A 13,760-nucleotide genomic window follows, 5' to 3' on the forward strand; every position below is an offset into this window, starting at 1 on the left:
TGTTCGTGTACCATGTTGTACAGTCTGTTGAATACTATAAGATGTACATGTTTGCATCAACGCCTGAAATGAGTGAAATAAACTGGCATCTGGCTATAATATGTGTGGACTTTTAGCATAACACTTTATTTACTATTTTATATTAAACTTGGTTGGGGACAACTATTTATATGTGGGGAGGTGTGTAGTAGAGGTGTTACACTCCACTGTCTACATGTACTGTGACGCCCTGGACTAGCCAGATAGTCACAAACACAACATCACACACACCCCCTCCACTGGATAGTCTACAACAGTCAAACAAAATCCTTGTTGCCTCCTCCAGGGTCTGAAGTTCACACCAGGTGGGGCGGAGCCAGGTGGCTGGCCCCACCCACCGAGCAGTTCACAGGCCTGGAGGCGGAAAAAAGCAGTTAGTCCAGTTTTGGAGTGGAGGGGTGGAGTAGTTCAGTTTTGGAGTTGAAAGTGAGAGGACAGAAACTGTTGGTGTCTGGGTAGGAGCCCAGGCACTGTCAGCAAGGTCGGCAGACGGTGGTGGCCGTCTGCAGAAGGTGGTGAAAGTCAGCGGAACCGTAGGACCGGGGATGGGCGGTGGCCCGCCGATACCGAGCCGGGGAGCAAATCTGTACCAAGCACAAAGGCATGGCCATCAGACCCTGACCAGGCTAGGAGCCGCCGACAACGATCAAATCTGATAGTGACCGGAACCCCAGGGGTTCCCTAACACCCAAGACCTGACAGAAGGCAACAGTCCACACAGTGAGGATAAAAAGCCACCGCCATAGGCTAGAGATCCAAGGGCCAGCGCCTGCAGGCAAAACGGGCTCCTTCGGTACATACACGCCGGGGAGTGGACTACCAGTGGGAAACCATCGGAGTCAATACATTCTACAACGGTGCAGGGAAAGACAGCCACCATCAACCTGTCGGGGGAGAGCAAAGACACTGCAGCCGGCTGCGGGACTCGTCCATCCAGCCGTTTGGTTTACCAGAGACTCTGTGAATCTGTGCCTGAGTGAGTACAACAGTGCCATCTGGCACTGCGCCGCGCTGCCCCTGCAACCCTGTGTCGTGGGCGGGGAGGACGCTGTCGCTGCTGCGCTCTCGCTAACGCTTGGGTCCGGCACTGCTGCGGCTGCTCGGTGACTCGAGCGGTGGGCCGGATCCGGGGACTCGAGCGGCGCTCCTCGCCCGTGAGAGAAAGGGGTGGAACCAACATCCTAGCTGCTCCCTGACATCGCTCCCGGGATCCCCGTCACCAGCAGCGGTGGTGCCCATTATCACCACGACCCATGGGTGGCGTCACGAACTATCTCCCCAAACAAACCACCCCCTTTTCACTCGTGGGCGAGGAGCGCTGCTCGAGTCCCCGGGTCCGGCCCACCGCTCGAGCCACTGAGCAGCAGCAGCCCCGGACCCGAGCGTAGCGAGCGCGGCCCCTCCGCCCGCGACAGTACCATGTTTTGAAAACAGGAGAAAAAGGAGTAATGTGCTTCAATGAAAATATTTTTTTATTTTTAATACGTGCATAAGTGCTTTATATATTAAAAAGAATAATAGAGGGTGGCGTGGCCTGGCCATGGAGGAGAGCAGACGTGGGTAACACCACTCCCGAGCTGAAGCCGGCCCCAGGACCATTCTAACTTTCAGCATACAGCCAGAAAACCCCCAATGTCGGCCAGACAGAGGGGGAACAAACGTGGAACGGTTCCAGACCTATCGACACCCTCCACCCCCGGAATTACACATTTTCTAAGGAGCTCGTCGGGCCCAGGGTATCAGCAGACTCACCTTAAGATGGCGGAGACGGCCTCTCATGCAGCTCTCCCAGCGTGCCAGGACACAGCAGGAACAGAGCGGGACACTAGGGCTCATAACACTGAAAACACAGCGGCGGTGCCAGAAATCAGCACAGAGCAGGAGCAGAAACTGAGCAAAGAGAAGACGCCCCAGACTGGACCCCATTCTGATATCTCAGGCAAGAGGGCAGCGGGGATGCAGGAGCCACATGACCTGACACCGCAGGAGGTAGGGAGACTGCAACAACAATCCAGCGGGGGGAGGGAGGAAGACACAGGCAGCAGACCTCCGGGATCAGGAGCAATAGGGGTTAATACAGCCAGTCTGCCACAGGTAGCTCCCCTGCACATATCCTTGGGCCTGCAGAGAAGCACAGGATGGCTGACATCAGGAGCTGTGGCCATGCCACACAGCTCAGTTGATAAGAGATACTGTTGCCCTCCTGAAGTTAATACACACAATAATATACAGCAGAGGAATAATGAGGAACCCACTCTGGCCCCTGATATTGATATGGATACCACCTCGTCAAGCAAACAGAATATAGCACACACAATGTCTCTGCCATCCTCCCCCGAAAGAGGACTACTCCGTCCTATACTCAGGACCCTTGCCTCCAGTTTAACAGGAGAGGTGTCACAAGGTGGCTCACAACAAGAAGATTGTGTATGGGATGATTTAAAGGCACGGATACGGACCATCCCTACCAGGGAGGAGATGGAGCATTATATTACAAGAATGGAGGCCACTTACAAGGCAGAATCATCTGCGATTATAGGAGAAATGCAACAACTGACAGAAAGAATAGAGAAATCCGAATACCGCACAGATACGGTCTCGCAACTAATTGCCACACAGGATCAAGCTCTAACTGAACAGGCCTCCCAAATTGAAAATCTGACGGATTTACTTGACGACTTAGAAAATAGAGGAAGGCGTAACAATATCAGAATTAGGGGCATCCCTGAATCTGTGGGTCCACAGGAACTCGACAGAACATTGCGCCATTTGTTTAATTCGATACTAGGCCTCCCTCCAGATGCTAAATTGGAATTGAACAGAGCTCACAGAGCATTGGGCCCAAGGCCACTACAAGGTGCTAACCCACGAGATGTCATATGCAAAGTGCACAAATATAAGAAAAAAGAGGATATCCTAATTAAAGCACGGCAGATGGGGCAAATTATACTCAGAGACACTCCTATTCTGCTTCTACAAGACCTTTCTCGTCATACTCTACAAAAAAGGAGAGTACTAAAACCTCTTCTTGATATTTTGAAGCAAGAAAACTTTCTTTACTCATGGGGATTCCCCTTCAGACTGCAGGTACGCCAGGCAGGCTCCCTGAGAGTGCTCCGCACCCTACACGACCTCTCAGAATTCTGCTCGGCCCTACGAATTCCAATGGTTCACATTTCTCCAGCAGACTGGCCCTGTGTACACAGAAGAGCTGAGAATTCATCTGACCTGATACCTCCGCTCCCGCAATGAGCCCGTGACCAGAGGAGCAGAGCTGCCCCCCGCAGGGAAGGAATCAGAAGGTCTAATACTTCATCTACACCACAGAGATGAAATAAAATGTACTATTTGGAAACCTGTTGAATATTTTCTGAGGAACTTCCCCTACAATAAGACCCGAAGAAGGACTCTTGGAACAATCTTCATATCGCCTACATTGAGCGACTGACCACCAATATGAAGGCAGTATTTCCAGGAACCATACACGTTCTATTGGTTTTTGTAATATATTATCATACATATATATAGGCATTATTCTTGCAGGATATCTGGTTATTGGTTTATGCTTAGGATTTTTATTAGATTTTTGGCTGTTGATGTCTTTACACGACCCAACAAGGGTCTACCATCTTCAGCATTTGGTCTTGGGGCCGGTCCGGCAGGGAATAGATCCCTAGTGGAAAGACCGTCACCCCTTTGGGTCTCTGCTCGCTGCAGACAGGAGTAGATATTAGTGACCCCCTTCTTTACATATATAGTTTAACACCTTATATATATTTTACATCTCCACACCTTTAACATCCTTTCCTTCCCCTTCCATCGGCTCACTCATTGAGTGCCGTACTTAGATACACATCTGTAGATCTACCAATACGTCACTCTTTTTCCCCTCCCCTTGTTTCTCTTTCCATTCTCTTCCCATCCTCCCTCTCTATTCTTTCTTTCTTTTTCTCTCTCTTCCCCTTTTCTGCTTGTCCTAACCTATTTATCTGAACCTAACCCACTAGATCTTTCCCCCTACTCGTTTCCTAGTGTTTTTCCTGCTCCCTCCCTATGGTCTGTTTCCCCCCCTCTGACCTCTGAGGTCCCTAGAGCAACATGACTACACTTAATTGTTGCTCGATTAACATACGAGGCTTTAACACCCCTCAAAAGCGTTCACAGGTCTTGTACTCTATGCATAAGAAAAAAGTTCATGTCCTTATGGTCCAGGAAACCCACTTTAAGAAGGATCATGTACCCACATTTCGGGACAGATTTTTTCCGGTGTGGTTCCATAGCACTAACCCGGAATCTAGATCCAAGGGGGTCTCCATTGCACTCCATAAACAATTGGTACATACTATAGTTGACTCAAGCATTGACGAACAGGGTCGATATGTTTTCCTTAAGCTGAAAATAGCAAACTCGCTTTTCACATTGGCAAATTGGTACCTTCCCAACACTAATCAAATTTCTTATTGCAGAACCCTTTTGGCACTACTCTCTGACTTCGCAGAGGGGACGCTAGTAATTGGAGGTGACTTCAATTTCACAATGAACTCGGCCTTGGACTCATCATCTGGACGAAACACCACTCGCATCAGAGAATTACGTACCCTGAATCGGATCCTTCACGCCCTCCGGCTGATCGATGTGTGGAGAATTTTGAACCCTCAAGGTAGAGACTATACATACTATTCCCCACCACACAATACATACAGTAGGATAGATTTTTTCTTGGTAAGCCATGGGGCCCTGGATTGGAACCCAAGTGCTGAAATAGGGTAAATCCTCTGGTCTGACCATGCCCCAGTTTATTTATCCCTACAGGTTCCATCATTTCCCCAAAGCTCGTGGACCTGGCGGCTAAACAACAACCTACTTAAGGATAATCTTTGCCTAGAGGAGTTGAAAGCCTCAATTGACTACTTTACGCAGATACACAGTTCTGACACGACTTCTCTGCCTACCCAATGGGAAGCGATGAAGTGTGTCCTACGTGGAGTACTGATCAAACATGGCTCCAGGATCAAAAAAGAAAAGGTGAAAGAGGTGGGGGAGTTGTTGACATAGATCCACGAGCTCGAAAATCTGCACAAATTAACACGTACCTCAATGGTTCTAGCCGAATTAGTCCTTAAACGGACAACTCTTAGAGACCTGCTAGATCAGAAATATTCCCGGCATAGAGAGAGGCTCCAAGGCTATTATTACACATCCTCTAACAAATGCGGTCGCCCCCTGGTGCGACTACTACACCCACGGTCCAGCACTTCTTACATTCCATGTATTACTGCTGGAGGCAACAAAAAATCCCACGACCCGACAGAAATATTGGAAGTTTTTCGGTCGTCTTACAACCCGAGATTTTAGCAGGGAAAATTGAGAGATATATTCAGGAGACGGCCTTACCCCCCCTTAGATAATCTCGTTGCCGAGGCCTTAGAGGGAGATATACTAGAATCAGAAATTTGTAATGCAATACAAAATACCCCTTTCGGGAAGTCCCTGGGCCCAGATGGGTTTACCCCAGCCTTTTATAAAATATTCAAAGACCAATTGGCCCCAATCATGACCAAAACGTTTAATTCAATCGACGAAGAGACACGGCTAGCACCACAATCTTTAGAGGCTCATATTAGTGTGATCCCTAAGTCGGGGAAAGATCCATCACTAGCTCCGAACTACAGACCTATATCTTTATTGAACATAGATCTTAAGCTTTATTCCAAGATATTAGCTGACAGGCTGGCCCCTTTTTTGCCCTCTGTTATCAACTCGGACCAGGTAGGTTTTGTTAAAGGCCGTGAGGCAAGAGATAACACGATCAAAACTCTATCCCTCATTGCCAGGGCTAAGAAAGGATTAATCCCAATGGGCCTTCTGAGCATCGACGCTGAGAAGGTCTTCGATAGGGTCCATTGGGGCTTTCTAAAGGCAGGTTTGAAGCAATTAGGTTTGGGACCCCGGTTCTTACAGAAGATTAACGCACTGTATGATAACCCATCAGCCAGAGTAAGGATTAACGGAACACTATCCTCTCTCATCGCGGTGAGAAATGGGACCAGATAAGGTTGCCCCTTATCCCCTCTCTTATACGTAGTGGTCATGGAACACTTAGCCAACGCACTGAGAGGTAATACAGGTTGGTGAAAAACACCACAAAATTGCATTATACGCTGACGATTTGCTACTATATATTTCCAAACCCCATATTTCGTGCCCAGCCATAATGAAAGAGTTTGAAAGATTCAGCCTCCTTAGTAACTTCAAGGTTAATCTTATAAAATCCGAAGCATTAAATATCTCTCTGCCACAAGATGACGTTATAAGGGCAATGACCAACTTCCCATTTAAATGGCGGTCTTCAGCCATTAAATACTTGGGCATCAATATACCGGCGGATATCTCCAAGCTCTACACGGTCAACCACCTACCACTGCTGGAGAGTACAATCAAAAACTTGAAGTCTTATGGGGGGTTAATACTATCATGGATGGGCAGGATGAACGTTATAAAAATGGACATCCTGCCACGTTTCCTATATTATTTTCAGACTATCCCCATTTCCCCTCACACCAGTTTTTTCCGTGATCTTCAATCTGCCACCATTTGATTTGTGTGGGGTAGGCTGAAGCCTAGGATTAACCTCCGCACCCTGACCCTTTCTAAGGCATGTGGTGGAGCTGGTCTCCCTAATTTTAGGGGTTACATGCATGCTGCAGCCCTATCCCGCCTAGTGGACTGGCATTTTAACAAGGACTCTAAGCAGTGGATACAGGTGGAGCAGGAGGGATTGGACACTTAGACACCTCCCATGGCTGCCCATCACCGACCTTCCGGAAGTGGGGCCATACTCAGACTTCACCAAAGATACTCATAGGGTTTGGCACACAATATCCAATAAGATATCTCCTTCACAACACATCGGTCCCCTTACACCTTTATTCTCCACACCATCGTTCCGCCCAGGATATAAACAAAGAGGCTTTTTCGGCTGGAGGGCAGAGGAGGACATCCGATTGGGGAACATTCTGATCGATGGTAAGTTACCTACCTTTCAATTACTCCAAGCTCAGCACCCGGGCAGGGGAGTGAAATGGTTGGAGTTTTTACAGCTGCAGGCCCTTATCTCTGCACTGGGGTCCAGTGGCCGAGTTCGAGACACCTGTAATGCCTTTGAAGAATTGTTTGTGAGAGAGAACCAGCCTAAACGCCCGGTTTCCCAACTGTACAGCATTCTCAATGGAGTTGGGACCTCGGGCAAACAAGGCTACCAGTTGGCTTGGGAAAGTGAGTTGAAACAACATATCTCATCTGCTGAATGGGAAAAAAGCTTTTTATTTACACATAAATTGTCAGCTACATGCTCCGCACAGGAGAAAAATTTAAAAATTTTAACGAGATGGTACCAATTTCCATCTAAGCTTCATTCAATATTCCCTTCGGTGTTGGCGCTGTGTTGGAGGTGTGGACGGGAGAATGGTACAATGACACACATTTGGTGGGAGTGTGACGGAATACAGCAGTTCTGGCAGAAAGTGCTCACGAATTACCAACTCATGACTGGGAATACAGTAGAGAACTGTCCCAAAATAACTCTCCTCTCCGTCCTGCCTCACTCAATTACATACCACAAGCGAGACATCTTACGTTTCTGCCTGGAGGCGGCGCGCTCCATCGTTAACAGATACTGGAAAACTCCCACAACTCCTCCTATTTCTGAGTGGTACATGGAGATGGCAACTATTTGTAGGATGGAGGAGCTCGCCGCCGACACCGCCGACACTAGGGACAAATTTATAAGACCTAGAATGAATGGATAATGTTTAGGGATTCACCTGACTTTCACAAACTGTTTTAATAAAGTAGATCTCAGAGGCATCTTCTTCTCACCCCCCCTCTCCCTCCTCCCACCTTCCTACTTTCTTCTTGCTACCTATTCTATGCCTTATTTTTCTCTTATAACCTTACACACTTTATGCTCTTGATACTTACTTCTAATCACATAAATACCGATAATACAGAATATCATAATCTTGATGAGTTCTAATTGCAAGTTTAACCAAGAGGTAGAGAAACTGTCATGCTTGTTCTTCCCCACTTTACATGCGGTAATCTCTACCTTAGGGATTACCATTCTTAGTTTTAGCATCTTGAACATCGTCATAATTTCTGTATGTCTGATTATACGTATAAGTATCTGTTTTGAAATTACAAGTTTGTTGATTTTATACATGTATCAGTAGCTGGGAAAATAACTGATAATTGATATGCTTCTTGAGTGTGACATCGGCTGACTGCTCTCTTTACATGACTCTTTACATGACTTTATATGCGATTTTACTTTGTTATCTTGTTAATATTTCAATAAAAATAGATTGAACATAAAAAGAATAATAGATACATCAAATAGAAGGATAATACCACGGACCAAGAGGGAGATGTTAAAAGGGCACTTACATGACCTTTCATACAAATAATCAATATATATGACAAAAGTATAAAAGTAGATCTAGGAGCAAAGTTACGGTATATCAAGAGATCTTACAGTAGAGTTTCAGTAATTGTCACTATAACAACCACACAAGGACAAAAAGAATCACTGTTGCAAATTTTTAGAGAAAAAACTCTTCTTATATTGGAGCGATTAGGCAGGAACCCTCTCAGACAAATGCCAGAACACCGCTGAATTGTAATCAATGAAAGTATGCAGGCATGGTCCCAAATATAACAGTGAGAATAATTGAATCAATTTCAGTAGAACCAAATGTTTTAGACCATGGGATCAATAAGCCATAAGGTGACAATTAAATACAGCAGTGCAAGGCATGTACACAGAGGGTCCCACTTACCGCAAAACACAGTGCATAAAGCTCCAAATGATTATAGGCAGACAGGTCAGTATGGTGAAGAGGGGGTTAATCCCTAAAAGAACTCCAACGCACGTTTCACAAGGTATGTACTGTTGCTTCGTCAGGGAGTGAAAAAGCTCTTTATGCGGCAGGTTTAAATAGCCGCCCAAAACTCGTTGCAGCTGTGTCCTGTCAATGGAATTAGGGCCCAGAGATCTCCGCTTGCTGTCATGGTGTCAGCGCATACACGGGTACGGGGACGCGTCTCCATAGCACCTGAGCATGCGCAGACACCACCCAGAGATGGCCAGAAGGAGAACAGGCCAGCGGTGCTACGCACGCGCGCGCACATCCATGACAGAGGATAAAGGTAACCAAAGTATATATAATCAGAGGGGACAGCATAATGGGATAATACTCAGAGGCAGGCATTATAAAAGTGCAGTGCAGGTACCAATATTCATGATAATACATAAACATAAGTACATCCATTAAAATGATGTGTGTCCAATCCAATCTCTGTATGAATTTCTATATGAATGTCCACAAACTGGAAGTCCTCATACGTGTCACATCAATGACCAGAGCAAGGTCCAAGCTATATAGAAGAGCAAATGAAAGAAGAAAAATGTAAGTAAATAAATAACATAAAAACATAATAAAATTAAAAAACATATTTCCCTCAATCAAAGAAGGGGAAAACCTAAATGAGGTGAGGTCGTAAGAAGGGAGCAAAGCTCAGAGCCTCATTGAGACCAGAAGGTGTGATAGTACCAAGTGTCACCATCCACCTAGTCTCACGTTGGGCCAACCTTCTTTTAATGTTGCCACCCCTAATGCCACCATGGACTACTTCAATGCCACGTATGGACAGTGATGTAGGATCACATCCATGGTGCAATCGAAGTGGCGAGGTATGGTTTTTAGAGAGGCAATATCGTCCACAGTCTGGGCCGCAGCAATGTCCCTTACGTGTTCTCGGACGCGGATGCGCAATTCATGTGAAGCCAAACCAATGTAAATCAGTGGGCATCCACAGATGGCATAATATACAACGTTTGACATGCCACATGAGATGTAATCTCTAATGTGGAATTCACGTGTGTCGTCTGCTGATGAGAAAACCAAGCTCCGCAGGACATTACTGCAGGCCAGACAGTGGCCGCATGGGAAACAACCGACGCGAGGATTCGTCAGGCCCAAAAAGCCCGATACTGGAGGAACATAATGGCTCCTGACAAGTACATCGCGGAGATTGGCCGATCTTCTGGCCGTCATCATGGGATATTTGGAGAGGGAGTCTTTCAAACAGGGATCAGTCATTAATATAGACCAATGTCGGTTAAGAATAGCCCTAATATTATGCCACTCGTGGTTAAATGTGGTAATAAACCTAACACTTGGTCCATCAGATGTATTCTTGTGTCTCGTCACAAGGAGTTGGGATCTCGGAGTGTTCTTAGCCCTAAGGTAGCCCCTCTTTATACTGCGATTGCTGTACCCTCTTTCTCGGAACCATGACATGAGATCGGCAGCTTGTTCTTCAAACTTCTGATCGGATGAACATATTCTCCTCATCCTCAGGAACTGTCCGGTGGGGACAGCGCGAATAGTGGATATATTGTGGGCAGACGAGGCATGAAGTAACGCATTGACGGATGTGGATTTACGAAATACATCTGTTTGGATGAAGTTGTTGTCATCAACCTCAATGAGTACATCCAAAAAGTCAATGCGTTTCTCATGATATTTATACGTCAATTTGATGTTAAATGGGTTCATGCCCAGTCTGCCCACAAAAGTCTCAAGCTGCTCCGCCGTACCTTGTACTTGCTGCCCAAAATTCACAAGGATGCCCTTGACCCGCCTGGCCGTCCGATTGTGTCTGGATTGGAGGGAATGCGTGACCCGGTGTGTAAATTTATTGATTTCTACCTTAGACCCCTAGTGGAATGGAAACACTTCCCTCCTATCTGAAAGACACAACGGACGTGCTGAACAGGGTCAATGGCATCCATATGGAACCTGACATGTTGATCGTAACGGCGGATATAGAATCATTGTATACCTGTATCCGCCATGATGATGGACTGGCAGCTGTTCAATTCCTCCTTGGGACCTCCAGTCGGGACAGCACGATGTGTGATCTTATTCTCTTGCTGCTCCGCTTTATCCTAACCCATAACTTCTTTACGTTTAGAGATTCATTTTACCTCCAGCAGCGCGGCACTGTGATGGGTGCGGCCTGTGTGCCCTCGTACGCTAATCTCTTCCTAGGATTCTGGGAGAGATCAATTTTTGGCGATGGGGGCGACCAAGCCGTATCCCATGTGCAGTTCTGCCTGAGGTATATAGACGACTTGTTAATTTTTTGGCAGGGTACGGCGGAGCAGCTTGAGACTTTTGTGGGCAGACTGGGCATGAACCCAATCCTAGGAACACTCTGCACCACACCCACCAGACACACCAGTGGACGGCCTGAGTGGAATAGGGTCGCCCACTTGGGGGGTTGGTTAAGGGGAGGTTAGCAGTGTCAGGAGTAGGCCAGTGTAGTGTTGGAAGTGAAGGAGAGAGGAGGTCAGGATCTGGGCTCCTTGGAGGTACTAGGTAGCAGACGTTGGTCTGGGCCTGGTAGGAGCTGGATCCCCGGTCACAGGGGATCGTGACAAGGGGCATGGCATTGTCGTGGAGGACAGCCGGCGGCCTAGTACCATCACCGGGCTGGGACTACGGCAGACAGGGTACGTGGACCGTAGGTCAGGGAGTAACTTCAGGCAACCTGACAATTCCCCCGACGAGGACGGAGACTTCAAGATCTGCTCTCAACCGGCTCCAAATTCGGGGTATTAGCGCAACGAGGGGGATAGGACTTTCCACTAAAACGGTCCAGGAAATACCAAACGTGAACCCTGAGAGCAAGCTCCCTCAGTTAGCCACACTGGGGAGCAGGACCCGACTAGTTTCAAGCTATAGGGGCCAACTAAGAAGAGAACAAGGGGCCAAGGGAAAGGTCATAGATCATCAGGCAACACCAGCAGAAATGGGACCCAAACGTGCTCACCCTCAGCGGCAGCGGTGCCCAGAACTTTGATTTACTAAGTGGTCGGTGTCAGCATTATTGGACTGAGTGAGTATGCAAGTGACCCTTACCTCCCCAACGGCGCATCCCTGTCACTATCACCGAGCCCCAGGGCATTCCCCCCTACCCGTGGAGGTGTTAAACTCCTGGCTGCCCACTCCATCGCCCCCGGGTACTCCCCAGCTGCAGCGGTGGTACTCCACCTTAGCACACACCACGTGTGGAGTCACGAACTGTAAATGCACCATCCCCTGTAAATATCCCCTTAATTGGAGTGGCCGCACGATCCCTGGGTCCGGACGCCCCTCGAGCCACCGCGGATCTGGATACGAGCAGCTCGGCTGCTGACGCAGACGCGGCACATGTCCTTCACTGCTCCTCTGGAGCCTGCTGCTGCATACAGGAGGAGGCTCCGGATGAGCTTCGCCCGCAATGATGTGTCCTTCACTGCTCCTCCGGAGCCTGCTGCGGCATACAGGAGGAGGCTCTGGATGAGCTGCACCCACGATGATGTGTCCTCCTCTGCTCATCAAAGAAACTAATGGCTATGGAAAAGGTAAATGAAGAAGTGTGCCTTAAAGTGTACCGTAGAAAACATACTTTAGTGTTGTTCCCGCTGTATGACTGCTGAAGATGTGCTGAAAGAACTTTACCTAATGCTCAGTAAAAGACTGTTGTTGAAAATATCCAAGTCTTTGTCACTGTCTCCTCTGTGGATATTTCACCAGGTTTTTGCGCCTTCATCTGAGAGCAGCATGTTGTAGGCAAAAAGAGTCTGAAACTAACCATGTTTAACTTGGATCACTATGTAGCAGAGCTGGGAGCTGTATCCTTCCATACCAGGCTCTCTGTAGAGATTGTGCATTGACTGTGAGGTTCAATCACAGCAGGGGGGATGCAGCTCTGCTCTGTGCTTGCAGATGAGTCACACTAATGTTAATCACAAAGCAATAAACCTGTTAGTGTAGGTAAACAATAGCTCTCACACAGATAAGAGAAGCAAAGTTGTATTTTCTTTTTTAACCCTTGCAGCATGCTGTCTTTAGCTTACATTGCAAAATTCTGGGGACAGATGCCCTTTAGATTTATAGCTTAAGGCTAAGACCGCACTTTGCAGTTCAATTCTGCAGCGAAAAAGTCACTGCGTGTGCGTCTCAGAACGCAGCTGAAAAAGCTGCGTTCTGAGACGCATTCTGCAGAACGCAAAGTGCTGACATTCCTGGAGAGATTTCATGCATTCTGGATGCTTTCTCTACCATAGACAGAGTGAGAAAAGCATCCAGAACGCACATTTTTCACAGAACGCACCCACTCGGCTCTGCAGCACCCCCATAGACTTGCAGCAGAGCCGAGTGGGACCGCACTGTCACTGTCATGGCTGGCTGCGGGACAGTGCCGTGCGATCAGAATGAACTCGGATAAACTTCACTAGACTTCATTGTGATCGCGTGGCTCTGTGCGTGTGCTGCGGCTTGATTTGCGGTCACACATGAAGGACTCACCTGTGATCGCAAATCCCCTGAGTGACTGCAGTGATCCGCGTGATCAGCTGTGCGTTCACTCAGGTTACTCGCGGTCACAGCTGCAGTCCTCCACCGGAGAGCGGTGGTCGCGAGTAATCTCAGTGACAGCACAGCTGATCGCGCGACTCACTTCAGTTGCTGCATGGAGCTCACAGGAGCAGCGGTGTTCTACTGCCGCTCCTGTCAGCTTCCGATGTAGCAGAGCTGGAAGCATCGTGGGACATTGCGTGGATTACGTCGGACTTGGAGGTGTTTTTGAGGGATTAATAAAGTGGTGAAAGA

This window comes from Anomaloglossus baeobatrachus, chromosome 5 (genome assembly GCF_048569485.1).
Source record: "Anomaloglossus baeobatrachus isolate aAnoBae1 chromosome 5, aAnoBae1.hap1, whole genome shotgun sequence".
NCBI lineage: Eukaryota > Metazoa > Chordata > Amphibia > Anura > Aromobatidae > Anomaloglossus > Anomaloglossus baeobatrachus.